Raw genomic sequence first — 12,438 nt, forward strand, 5'->3', positions numbered from 1 at the left:
GTGAATCCCATGAAGTTACAAAGGTGTTTGTGGATGAGCTTCTAGTGCTTGGGTGAAGTAGTGCTTAGTTTTAGTTTACTGAGAGGAGAAGTTAGAAAACCTAAGCTTCCCTGTCATCTGAAATATTTAGCACCTTTCAGTCACGAGACTTCCATAATTTCAATCATTCCAGTGAAGGAGCAACACTCCTGAATTGGGATCTGCCATTAAAGCTTCAGGGCCTTATCTTAACATCTCCAAGCCTGCATTCACTGACAACAGGGTAAAGGCCCGTACACACCGGGACGAATATTCGCCAGCCGTTATTCGCCAGCGTTTTTCAACACGTTTTTTGTGTTCACACCCAGGCGATTTTCGCTGACGATGAGCCGAGCGAACATGCAATTTCATTCCCTGACATTATATGGCGCTTAATTTAAAACAGAAATACCCCTGTACACAAGGTGGCGCTGCGCAACTTTACGCTTCTTAAAGTCGCTTTTCACTCAGAAGAAGAGAGCAAGTATTTACGCGCTTGTCAGAATCAAACAAAGAAAACATGAATATTTCCAGCACCAGTAGCTCTAGCTCCAGTTCCAGCGATGAAGAAATTATTGTTCTGTTGAATGATGAAAGACGCCGGAAACGACGTCGATTTTGGGTACATCCCATAGTTACGAGAAGAGAAGAACATGGGGAGTTTTATCGACTGGTACAAGAGCTGAAAATGTATCATGATGGTTTTCGGGGATATTTTCGAATATCCGTCAGTGAGTGCATCTTCTTCGTCTTATTTCTTTGCGGCAGTGTAGACGCTAGTTGGCGTATATCTTCTTCGCCGTTACGTATGTGTGCTCAGCATGACAGTTTTGTGTTTGAGCGCCCCCAAGTTGTGTTTTACTGTAACTTCAGAAGCTCCAGACACGTGTGCAAAAGCGCCATTCTCATTGGTCGTGTAGTTTTTGACGCGGCGCGTCAAACCAAAAGAAAACGAACCCGAGGCGTTTTTTAAAAAATGACGCTTTTACGCGTGGCGTTTTTTGCGTAGGTGTGCACACTCACGTTGGTGCCCTTTGTTTAGTCACGAGGCGTTAAACGTCGACGAATATCGCGCGCAAAATTCGTCCCGGTGACTTAAAGTGGCAAAACAACAGTTGTACAAAGTCCCAAACTTATGCTAATTATATTCATTTAAAAACAAATGTCTGGAGGACAGCAATGTAGGATTCACATACCAGGAATTTACATAAAAAGGTTTTGAATAAAAACATACTTAAGGATCCCTTTTTTAAGGTCTGGTACGACCCGGGAATCAGGCCCCCCCTTGGACAGGTTGTTACTGTATTATTTCAGTTTCACATTTGGTATTGTTGTATCTTAAATTTTCTATAAAAGTACACTAGAACTTCTCTACAAACAAAAAAAGTGAGCTCGGAGTGAAGAAGCAATAATGAAACTACTTCAGCATCAGCGAGGCAAGTGCAGCCAAGCACTGTGGTGAAAAGGATATCAGCTCTGCCTCTTTACTCTGCTGTTTCAGTGTCCACCACTGCACAGCAGCAGCACAAGGATTCACATGTTGGGTCCAGATGACCTTGGAGTTGATAAACCCATGCAAGTGCAACTCAAAAATTATCCAGAGCAACAATTCTCTGAAAAGACACAATTTCTCTAGTTATGATACCAAAAACACACCCTGGTTAGATTATTCAGTAAAAAGCCCTTTAGTAACCTTTGTTTTTTGTCAATATTTCTTCTTTTTAAATCTTTTTTCTTACAACCTTTTTGAATCACTTTGCTTCTGATTTTTGTAACTAATCAGATTAATAACCTTTGAGATTACATGCACAACTTGTGTTAGGCTTGCACAGCAACTATCTCCTGTTTAGCTGCATAATCCCTGCTGACCGCCACAATCCAGCTGTTTCTGATCATCAAGTCCACACAAGACCTCAACCTCTCTTCTACACCTCTCATCTGAAGCACTGTGTTAGATCCACAGATCCAAATATGTCCACATTCGTTAATTACCTTGACGGCTTAAGGGGAACCACTTTGGGTCTATGGAATCTGGTGTGAAATTCCAGTTTAAGCCAACCTTTGATACCCTTAGGTGAGGAGAACATTGATACCCTCATGATCCTAATCATTGAGGTCTGATGTGTCTATCTTAAATTTAAATTAGTGTCTCAAATTCTGTTAGGTTTTTTTCTTTTTAGCTTACACTACTGTCTCTCTTTCAAGCGCTCTGAGATATTACTTTAGTAATTCAGAAACATACCCACTCATCTACACACAAATCCTTTTTCCAGGTTATTGTTGTTTATGTTTTCATGCTAATTTTGTAATGAATATTGAAAACACAGTTGTTCATCTTTTTATCCTTTCAGTTCAGAAGAAAACTTACAGCCTGCAATGTGGAGATTTATACGCCTGATTAGCACATTTTTTGCACTAAAAGTCTTTTTTTTTTACTAAACAAAACAACAGCACATCTAATAATCCAGAGTGCCTCACAGTGTGTCCCAAATTATTATACAAACTGTATTTCAGTGTCAAAAATATGAAATTCTTTGTTTTTCAATCAAACTCGTGGATGACACTGTGTCTCTGGGCTCTTTGGATCATGGACATCAATCTCAAATATCTATGATAGTTAGTTTGCCAGGTGAGTTCAATTAAAGGAAAAATTACTACAGAAGGACGTTCCACATTATGAAGCAGACCAACATTTTCAAGCAATATGGGAAAGAAAAATGATCATCCTGCTGCTGAAAATGGTGAAATCATTAAATGCCTTGGACAAGGTATGAAAACATTGGATATTTCACGGAAACTTCAGCGTAATCATTGTAGTATGAAGGGCCTATACCGGGGGTCGGCAACCCGCAGCTCAGGAGCCGCTGTTCTAGTGGCTCCCTGGAGCATTTTCAAAAATATTTGAAAATGTAAAAAGATGGGGGAGAGAAACATATTTTTTGTTTAATATGGTTTCCGTAGGAGGAAAAAACAAGACACAAACATTCTTAACGTTTTCCAATGCTGTAAGAATGTGTAGAATAAATATTAATCAACATTTCTGTCAACAAAAATTTGCGTCATAGGCTGCGACACACGTTTCTACCAGCAGGGCGGCGGACCGCTTAACAGGTGGCTGATGTAAATGGAACCACCGTCAGTTTTGTACATTGCTTGATGAAGTTGCATCATCGGCTGCTACAGGCATAAAAAGAGATAAACTGATGGGGAAACTCTGGGAGCCTATTCTGACATCCTGCAAAGAAATTCAAGTAGAAACTCTCCAAAAAATTAAAATTTCAATGGATGTAAGAATTGTGAAGCTGCTACAAAGTAAGGGATCCTATGTTAAAATGTAACTTGACCTATTAGGATGTATTTGACCAAAATACATTTTTGATTTCAGTTAATATGACTCCTAATGCAGCACGTTCAACAAATGACCATTTTCAGGTCTTTACAATATATAAGATGCTGTGGAACGCTGTTGTGCACAATAATGTGGAACTCTGCATTTTACGGTTTTTATTTCTTAAAAATTCTGTTATCTTTAGAAGGATTGTTCAATAACAACTGCAACAGTGAGTGAGTTGAAAATTATGAAATTACTGTCAATTGCATTGAGTATTTAGAAAAATCATAGAAAAAATATAGGATGTGTACTAAAATAAAGATTAATTCTGGTTGTGCTCACTGATGTTGATGTGATTTTGAGAGGTAATGTGTATTAACATTGTTAATAGTTATGCGTATGATTTTCAACTTTTAGTTTGAATCTGACACACTTACGGAGCCCTCCAGGTGCCAGTGGTTAAAAAAAGAAAAGAAATCTGAAAAACCCTGCGCATAAATTGTGAAACCGTGCCCATGGATTTTACACATCAATTTTTGGGTTGTCCTGACTTTAGGTTAATAGAATTAGTTGATTCCACTCAATTTATATTTATTCACAGCATCTCTGTTTCGAAGGCAGAAACATAGATTGAATATTGGTTGGCAGAGAATTTTTTGATGCTTTATACGTAATTTGGGCAGTTTTAAAATCTACCAAAACCTGTAATTTTAAATTAAATGTATTAAGAAAAAGTGAATTGGTGTGTTCATTATATTTAACTTTGTGAATGAACCTGACGGCTCACTTTTGGAGTATTATTAAAGGATGCAAATTTGCTTTTTAACAATTTCCCCACACTTGTATACATTAATTCAAATATACCATCATGGAGGAATGATACAAAATAAATAAAGTGGATTGATTAAGCATCAAGCTACATCTTTTCATCATTCCAACACGTTTAGTCACTTTTGAACGCAGATAATGTATATGGGGTTTCCAACTAAGCTCATCATCAATAATTAAACCCAGAAACACGTGTTTTTGCACTTTCTCAATTGGTGTATCATTAACAATAATTTGAACTGGCACATCCTTACTCGCTCTCCTAAACAGCATAAATTCATTCTTTTTTAGATTCAATGAAAATTTGTTCCTATTAAACCAGTATTTTAACTTGTAATATTCCCGAGTTATTTCACTTAGAGGTTTCTCTAAGTTCTCCCCTGAACATTTAAGGTTGGTATCATCTGCAAAAACATTGAATTTCATAATTTGTGATAATTTGTAAATATCATTAATATAAATGAAAAACAGAGTTGGTCCAACGGGACTCCAATTTCTTGTTCTTTCGTACCGTAATTTTCCAGACCAATCCTATCTTACACGTCATTGGACCAACGTACAGCCAATCAAAAAGTGCAACGTCATCATTAGCCGCAGGCCCCTGAACACGGCCTGTTACTAATGACTGCGGTCCGAAGCCTCCTCCATTGCGCACACTGTGACAAAGCACCCTCCCTTGCCTGCAAACACGAAGCTGAAAGTCCAGCTGCTCTGCTCAGAGACATGCAATGTGTACGCGCCCATAATTGCGTAACAGCACAATTGATTAATCCGTGTGCATGATTTTTCAGATTTATTATTTTAACCACTGGCACCTAGAGGGCTCAGGACACACTTAAATGCCACGGATTGTTTGTTTGTTTGTTTTTTTGCCCTGGTCTTTGAACTCAGAGCCAGATTCTCTTGCAAAAAGACTGGAAGATATATTTTAAAACTAATCGTACACTGTTTTTTGAGATGTCTTGATGATGGGCAGTAAACATTCTGTGTTTCTTAACTACAGTGGCAGATGAACTTGCATGTCATGCAAATTGTGGTGAACAATCTTGGCGGTATTGGTATTTTCATCATGTGAGCTGCTGCATTCTGTGACTGTTGCATTGAATAGGACTGAATTTAGAGTAGAACTTTTCTGCAGTACATGTGATGAGTTTCCCAGGTAATTGAGGTGTGAAATAGATTTTTGCTTATGATTTCCAAATCTTTGTGTTACAAACTGTTTTAATAGTGTAATATCTCTTAATGTGCCTGCAATATGATTGCATGCCCCATCTTTGGCCTTTTTTTCATCATTTGGTTTTCTGCACACCTCTTCTTTTTTTTTACTTTTTTGTACCAATTGGATCACTGCACAAAATTTTTCATCACAAGATTTCTTAGATAAAATCTCAGAACAAAAGACACTAGATTTTGCTGGTGGACAGTGAAGGCAGCAACAACAATGCCTTGCTTCTTATGATTAAGGGATTTACTGTGCCTCTCTTCTCATCTCTGGCCATCAGTAACAGAGTGCAGCAGGGACTTGAGGCTGTAGCTGGATGAGAGGCGAGAAAGAAGAATAGAGCAGAATGTTAAACATGTCCTCTAGACCTTAGGAAAGGAGGGCGGGCAGCCAACACAGCGGACTTTTCTCATTCTGCTTCTCTCCTCTTCTTTTTTGGCTTACTGTCCATTCTTCTGCATCTCGGTTATCTACTTTACCTAAATCTGATTGGATAACAGTCCCGTTTGTCAAAATCTGTGTATCTCTGGAGCTCCAATGTTTTATCAGTGACTTTGATTAATCAGCATATGAAATGTTAGTAGGCTTGAAGAAGAGACTCACTGCACCAAAGTTCAAGCAGTTTTTCCAGAAAAACTAGAGAACAGTTTCAGTTTAAGGGATTTCAAAGACGAGGGTGTGTGCAGCTGTTTATGGTTGATAAAGAAAAGGGGAATAAATAAATTACTTGAAACCTTTTATATTTTAAAAACTGCAAATGAAGGTAATTCTTTAGGGTCAAATCAGTATCAGCTTAAAATGAATGAAAAACCAGATTGTCAATAAAAAAAAAGAAATTGAAATTTTGAAAACCTTTTTTAGACTCTTTAGTACACCATTCTAAACTTGACGGAAATATTGTAAATTTGAAAACAAAATTAGAAATAAAAGGTAATTTTGAAAAATCTACATTTGAAACCTGAATAAAATAAAATATAATCCTAAAACTCTTACCAAATAAAAACGATTGTTAACATGTAACAGCTGCAGTTTTCAGTTTTTTTTTTATTGTTCAATTCACTGTTTCAATTCAGAATTTCTGTTTGTTGCAGTTGAGTCAAATTTTGTGTGGGGGTGGGGCTTTGTGCTTATTGGCTACTGTGACATGATTGGCATCGGGTGAAAGAGGTTATGGGGATGTTATCTTATAACATTGGGGGAGTTTTTTTTTGTGTATGCCCACATCAGAGAAGGCATGACACAGGCATAGCAAATTCTCTCTCTCTCTCTCTCTCTATGTATATATATATATATATATATATATATATATATATATATATATATATATATATATATATATATATATATATATATATGTGTGTGTGTGTGTGTGTGTGTCTATACATATATATTTATATATACAGTGTAAATTTTCGAATTTCAGTATTTCCTTTAAGTTGACAATGTGTATCTCTGAGTTTAAAACTGTTTTCACATTTTTTTTATTTGTAGCCCCACCAACTCCCCACATCTTTCTTTACAACCCTCTCATCTTGTCTAAGCTGAGAAATCTCAACTATTAAGTTCAGCTCCATGTACAAAAGCTGTCTATATCAAAACACTTGAGGAAGTGTCAAACAAACATGACTGTAAAAATGAAGCATGTTCATCAGAAGAGGCACTCAACTGAAATCTGTGTGTTCATTTAAGGACAAAGGACAAATTTACAATTTGGTTTTTCATTCCCTTTAATTTAATTTGTGTCTAATCCCTTCCTGATCTGACCCAAATTCTGCTTTTGGTTTTGCACCAGTAACAGCTGACATCAAAAACCTTACAAGCAACATGTTATTGGCAAATATGGTAAACAAGTGTCAAATATTAAACACAAGGCAGCTGTAGGAGCTCAAGAAGACAATCTTAGAAAGGAGACTTTTCATTAAATCACAGGTGGTAAAAGAAACAAGTCAGACACAAAACAATCAAAAACAATGTTGCCCTAGATACTATACACAAACAATGAACAAAACCAGTTGATCCAGTTTGTGTTATTATGCACTCCACTCCATCTGAAACACTCGCTGAGGCCTGCACAGACTGCATTTTTGTAGCAAAAGCTATAGCGAGCAGCTTTACATATCAGAGGCAGCAAATGGCAGCGAGAGATAAATGTGGAAAAAGATTTGAACTTTGGTATCCAGAAATCATGAAACACTGTGTAGGAAGGGCACCTCCTCTGTGAGATACCCTTTGTACTGCAACAGCCTGCAGCTATGTTGCTCCTTTATGTGTAGGATGTGGGCTGCATACATCTGAAATGTCATAACTAATCATGTCGGAAAGAATTGTTTGGTGCCATTATGCAATATTTTATTTTATTTAAGCATTCCTCAGAATATGGGAAATATGATTATGAACTGCAGCAGTTCTGGACTGCAAGGACCAGATGGGTTTTTGCAATTTTCTTAAATACTGCATGTTTAAACGAACATTTTGCTACTGCTGAATGCTAAAAAGCTCACCAAAATTTTGCACACACCTAGTAACTTAGTTAAAATGAATTTTGTACATAATGAACAAATCCCTCTAAAAAATGATGTCATCACACGGGGCACCAGCCCCCAAATAAAAAAAAAAAGAGAAAAAAGAATGGAGCCAAAATCTCTTATGGGTTCAATCACATTATTCCATCTACAAATTTAAACTCCTCCTGGGGATTTTGATCTGTTGCCGCATGACTCATTGAGCATCGTTGTAGAGCTATTACAAAAAAATGTTTATTTTAAAATGTGAAGATTTTGAGCAGCGTAAGCGTGGCAGGCTCACAAAACTGGTGTTTCCTTGTTTCTTGTATATTTTAATCTTGTATAAAATATTGTGCAAATGTTAATACTTGAATCCTTGGTTCAAGATGAACAGAACAATTTAACATGCAATATGAACATACAAGGAATGTGGGCTTGGTTAACAAAGAACCTCAGTAGTCAAGGAATTTCAAAAATTTACAAATGATTATTCTTCTAAAACTTACATAGATCTGTTTGTCACTCCGAAGTGACTAAAAACTAACAAAGGCTGCTATGAAGACAAAACAAAACCATTTTAAAAGGGGTAGTTTTTTATGAGTTTGTCACGTGCAGCTCTGATCTATGGAAGCATTTCTGTTGCATAATAAAAAACAAAAGTCAAACCAGAAATGCTTTTTAATTTTCAAAATGAAGCTGCATTTGTTGACTCAAACAACTTTTTCTTCTTCAACACTGCTCAGTCACTTATGACTCAAAAATAAAATTAAAAATCAGTCCTTCAAAATGCTTCTTTATTTTATACTTCAACACCGCTCATTCTGTGACATAATTAAAGCGATAATGCAAGGAGGGGATTGCATTTTCATTTTCACATAAATCACACACAAAAGTGTGGCATAATGCAATTCCAGTCAGCAATTCCAGGGTGGAGGCGGGAAGATGACGTCAGTACTCTCTCGGTGTGGCCGGCTGGATGCTCCGTGTGAGCAAAGCGTGTGTCTGATCAGTGCAGCTGGACTCGTATCTTCATGTTCATTGGCAGGGGAGGGTGCTCTGTACGTGTGCGCTCTGGAGGAGGTTTCGGACCGCTATCCATCCGGGTTCTCTGCATGATCGAGCTTCTGGACTCAGGAGAACAGTGTCTCACGGGAGAACCAAGTGTCCAGTCAACATAAATGCTGATGTTATCCCACATACTTACAGCCAAGATGCGCATTGCAGCATTGCCCGCATTGCCCGCATTGCCCGCATTGCCCGCTTTGAGTTTAAATGCATCCAAAGCTAAATGTTGTTGGCACGTATTAGCCTAATCCTAACCCTTTCCTGAACCTTATGATATTTTTTTATTTTCATCAAGACAATAATAGTAAATCAGATCCCCTGGTTTTATTTTTTTATTTTTTCCCTCATGCAGGACAGCAAGCTTTCAAACTCTGTCAGAGAGAGATGGAAACACCGCTGAGGCGGCCGTCATCAAGGGAGCTGAACCTGAGACTCTCACTGGGATGATCTCTTGAACTCAAACATGGAAAAAAATTGGATAATTCTAATTGGATTTTGCTACACATTTACTAAAGAACTTTTTGAAAATGAAATGTCAAATACCACTGTCATGGTCTGGTCAGTCTCCTCCCCCTCCATCTCAGTTCCACTCCGAACCATCTCCAGCTGTTGCCACTCAACCTCATCAGCCCTGCTGTGTAACCCTTGTGCTATCCTAGGCACTTTAACGTTGGGAGTTGGGTCATCTAGACCCACTAGACAGTGCTCTGAACCTTTTTTCTTCATTGATTTGTGATCTTCACTGGTGTCCATGGATTACATGAAATCTTTCCACCTTCATCCACCTTTGTCATGGTAGGGAGAACACGTCAATGTAAGGATGGGGTCATCTAAGATAGCACAAGGGTTAAAAGGAGACTCAACCCCATCATTCAACGCCAGATCGTTGTCTTCTATGGTGACTACCCTGGTCTCACGTCTAGGTTTGTTCTGCCGTTCTCCTGTTCTCGTTCCTGCCCTAACGTTGTTTTCCTGCTACAGGAAGATCTCATCACGAGCGACACCAGCCATCTCTGAACCATCGCCATCTCAAGCAGAAAACTCTCGGAGAGGGATCCAATTAAAAACTCTTCTTACCTGTTACTCGCCGGCCTTGTTTCTGGGTTTCAGCACCTGGGTCCGCCACGTACCGGGAATCATGACAACCACTTTCTTTATCATTTTAATAAAGTGAAAGAATGAGCAGTGTTGAAGAAAATGAAAAATACATTTGGTGGATTGATTTTTCATATTAATTTTGATTCAACAAAAGGAACTTTATTGTGAAAATGAAAAAACTTCTCCTACTGGTCAGTATGCTTTCATACTGACCAGGATGGCAGGGGCAGAGGGAAAAAGTGAGGAGGTAGTTATCGCCTGAGGGGCATACAGTGCCACTCGCAGTTTTATATCCCGTTAATTTTGCTTTGTCCTCCATGATAGAGACTAACACCATTTGAAAAGCAACTTTGATTGTAAATTTTATTTTTTCCATATTTTTGGCCACAGCAGTTTTAAACACTAATGTTTTTATTTTTGGGTTTGAATTACAATATTGATTAAAACCCAAATACATCTATTTCGAGCTGCCAGGAACTATAAATCAGCACCAAAGGGGCTGGAAAATGCACTCTTCTGCTTTGAGTTTCTTGGTGTTTCTGAAGCAGCTGTGTGTGTATCCCTATGAAAATACCATGCGGCAACAGCACAGCCTATCACAAGAGGGAGACAGCTGCCATGCTTCTGGAATTACTAAGAGCGCTGTCCATTTCAGCAACACGGAGAGCAACCATGAACCAACTTTTTCCCCCAAAAACCTTCCATTTTGGAGGAAATTTCCTAGGTTGGAATCGATAAAGTATCTTTATCTTTGTCTTCAAGTAGTATTTCTGTTCATTGTAACATCTTTATTGATGGCTTTGATAGTATCTTTGGTGTTTCTTACAAAGACGGGGGGGTTGACAGAGTCAAACATACAGAACACAGATCAATGAGTTTAACAGCCTAATACTTCTGTTTTTATTGAAGTTATCTAAGCCCTTATCCAGACGGTCAAGTGTTTTACTCGCACTGCTCTCTTCTTTCGTCTATTGTGTCTTGCTCTCAGCAGGAAATTAAAATACACTGCCACCGTCTAGAAAATAACACTATGTCTTTGATAACAAGGGGAAATCTTGGTGGTTCCTGCCAAAAAAATATATATGGAGTATGAAGTGGTAAAAGGTTGACCATTAGATTTAGAGTAGCAGGATCCTATCAAAACTGAGCCATAAATGTTTCAGCGCACAAATACAGTCAGAAATGAATCAGTATGTCTGTTAAACTGCGTGAATGTTTCTGTCTTTCCATCTCTTACATCTGCAGTAAAAGAGGCTAAACATTTCAGAATTTGGCTTTTTTCCTATTGTCTGATGTGAGGCTGTCATGATCCAGGTAATGTATGACATGAATTTTAACATGAACTTTGGCATGAATGGAGGATTGTGGGTACCCTTTACAATTGTATTAATTGTAAACTCATTACATATTAATTGTAAATTCATTACAGAAATGATGAAATGCATTGATAAAAAAAACAGACAAACAAAAAGAAAGACACAGTTAAGTCACATTTGCTTAATTAAATATAGTGATCATTCACTAAAGTCAAGTAGAGCTTGATTTATTGCTTGAAAGGGAGTGGGAAGAACCAAGCTTATCTAATCCCAACCCTACTGAGTTTATTGATTTTATAGTTTTCCTAATCCGGTTCAATTCTTTTCAAGTAATAAAATCAAGTGCTTACTGATGATTGACTTATCGTCAGAAAACATTCATTCAAGATTTCAGTAAACAATAACTTGAATTACACACCATGTAACAGACATGTAATACACCTATTATTTCATGCAATTATGAATGTTATATTTACTGACTAAATATTTAACCCTAACCCTAAATATTTAATTTAAAGTTAAATGTTTTTCATAAAACTAAATGTTTAGTTTGTAAACTAAATATTTAAATCTGATGAAGGTAATTACTATCAATAAAGGGACTGGTATTGAACCAGCATGCACTGTGGCGGGGTAATAATTTTCACCAGGGCAGGAGAAGCAGCGGGACGTAATAGAAAAAACCAGAAGGAAAAAAAAGACCTAAGGCTGTGGACCAAAATGGCACGGTTATGGATACTACAAAAGTAAACAGATCACCAGTCCACCTGTGGTGTCAATCAAATAAATTTAAAAAGGAAAAGTTCAAGGTGAGAGTGGCAGGGGGAAGGGGGGCTCTGCCACAGCTCGATGTGCCAGCAGAAGAGGATGTACCGACAGGTCTCAAAAGGGTAGGAAAGCCCTGAGAAGAAACCTATTTACAAAAACATAGCCGCCATTCCTGACTCATTGACTTTGGGTCGCAGCCCAATCAACTGTCACGCTGCAGGTTTTCCTTACCCGGAGCGGAATCCATGACGGAGGCGAGCCCGGGAAGTTTAAAGTCGGAGTCGTACG

This window comes from Oryzias latipes, chromosome 1, assembly GCF_053564925.1.
Source record: "Oryzias latipes strain Hd-rR chromosome 1, Olatipes_Hd-rR_3.1".
Taxonomy (NCBI): Eukaryota; Metazoa; Chordata; class Actinopteri; order Beloniformes; family Adrianichthyidae; genus Oryzias; species Oryzias latipes.